Source organism: Pavona decussata, unplaced genomic scaffold, assembly GCF_977016875.1.
Source record: "Pavona decussata unplaced genomic scaffold, jaPavDecu1.1 SCAFFOLD_27, whole genome shotgun sequence".
Taxonomy (NCBI): Eukaryota; Metazoa; Cnidaria; class Anthozoa; order Scleractinia; family Agariciidae; genus Pavona; species Pavona decussata.
Genome location: NW_028145450.1, coordinates 632,501 through 635,000, shown reverse-complemented (window position 1 = coordinate 635,000; position 2,500 = coordinate 632,501).

Genomic DNA, 2,500 nt, shown 5'->3' with positions numbered 1-2,500 from the left:
AAGGCCGACGTCATATAGTGCAGTTACCATGGCAACGATACATCTTCCGATCCAAATATGGTTGTTTTTGTCTATCCCCCAAGGTAACCTACCTACACACAAAAATTGAAGAGAGGTTAAAATTTTTCATTTCCAACTTTGCTTTACTTTCCTGGAGAATTGCTCTTAAACACTCTGGGGCCGAAATATTCTTCAAATAATCTGTGGTACAGCAATCGCTTTTGGCAGAGAAATGATCAATAAATTATTGTTACCAAAGAATGAAATGACCACAACAAAATAAACTTACAAGTGGCAAGGCGTGCGATCATGGGTAAATGCAGTGGTCATATTACAAACTCAAAAATTAGGCTAATCAGATCATGAATTGGCAAAAACTAATTTTCCTCAGATTGACTGAACACATTTTTTGAAAAGGTATCAGTATCATTTACAATGACATGTTTGGGGCATTGGAATGTAGGTAAACAAATTAATTGAAAACTTTATTAACCTGTCGAGTAAAATCTAGCAGTGCAGATTTCCCCACTGCTAATAGGGGACACCTAACTTTCTAAAATACAATCTAAAATGTAAAAAAACTAATCTAAAATACAACTTTCTATGCCTTCTACACTGACCATGACCACTTATTATAAAGCATTATAAAACAGGTCTCTACTTGTCTATGGAAGATATATATCTGTTCTGGTTACAACTCTAGGACTGTTTTAAAAATCTCTACATAATTATTTGCAATCTTTGCACATATATACAACTGTGAAAGGTGTATTTGAATGTGCCTTGTAAAAGAAAAAAAACCAAGTCTTTCTTTGTATCAATTTACATGGCATTTAGAGGTAGTGCTGTCTTTCAAACCATTTGTCCCCTTTAGGGCTAGAGAAATCTGATATTTTTTGTTGAGACGATATAGAAACATAGCTAATAATATTATTACTTCAGAGAAAAAAGGCTTCAGAGATGGCCTTCTGTGAGACTTCTTTTTCTACACCAAATGTCACAAACAACTAAAATCTCTTTTGGAAAGGCACAGCCCTTGAAGTTTAACAACAAATTTAGTTTAGAAATATGCTTAGAAACTGACAAATCATGGTAGTGACTCAGGTGCCCTCTTACTATATTTAAGTTGTCTAATAAATCAAATTATGCATCTCTTTACACCGCAGCATTTTTGTAAACTCCATATAGAAATTTATTAAAATTATTAAGAAGATAATTTAAACGTAATTCCATGTTATTGTCTGTCCAACAAACTTATAAGGGCCACTACAATGGTAAGGATTTCCATTAAAATAAAAACACAGGGGAGTTTGTGGGAGGATGACACACAAGAATGCTGGAACCTAGGAACCTGAGGTTTGGCGTTGGGTTTATGTTTAACACAACTTCAAATTATATGCCAAATGGCAACACCAGTACTTGCAACCAAAATTAGATGAATGTTAATTTGTTTATTTTTAAATGAATCGGACTTCTGATATTGAGTGCAAGCAATAAAAACCTTCCTCACTTGGGCTTTGGATGAGAAAATCAAAGTGTTGATGGTTTGAGGCTAGGTCTGTCCCTGAAGTGCTGAAAATTCACTACAGCATTGACTCTCTACCCACGTGTATTGTTAGGAACTGGCAAAAAAATGTACAACTGCAATGGACTCACTGTTGAGAAATTTTCTGGTGAAATTTTGTTGGTAGAAGGTCACCTTTGAGGATTTATAAAAAAAAGCCACTACCTTGGTGTTCTTGGATTTATGGTTGAACAATTAATTTCTCTTAAACAAATTGCATTCAAATGATGAGATTACAAAAACATTTTCATTGAATGTTATTAGACTTATAATATTCATTTTCATATTCATAAGAAGAAATAGGCATACACAAAAGATTTTGATGTGTTTGTGTTCTGTATCGAGTTTTGTAATCTCAAGTTTAAGAGCTAACCCATTATCCCTGAGCAAAAAAGATTTGGTTCCCACTTTGCAAAGATGACCGCAGTCTGCTTAAAACTTCCAACATGATGAATAATAAAGTTTGGGGGTTATGTCTACTAGACTAGTGGATTAGTTTGGACATTTTGCCCCATGCATTCAAATTCTCTTTCACCAATACACTTGGTAACACCCCACCCCCCTCCCCCCCCCCCCCCCCCCCCACACACACACACACACACACCTCCAGGTATGTTTGGAATGAAACTATAAAATATCCTTGGGCTCATAAATTGGTGTGTCCTTGTTGTTTTCACAAGAAGTCTGAGTGGCCTCTTGTAACCTTCTCACTTCTTTGAATTTTTCACCTGAAAAATAACGGTTTTAAAATAAAAGATCTAGTGAGAGTTGCTGTGGTTGAGGGGAATTTTTCAAAGGCCCATGTTTCACCTTTTTCCTTTTATAAACACATGAAAACATTATACAATTTTTATATCAAACTAAGCAAAAGGGCAGGACCTTGACTTGTAAATCATAAGTTGCATGGAACTAAGTAACTTACTTTCCAGTATTGGT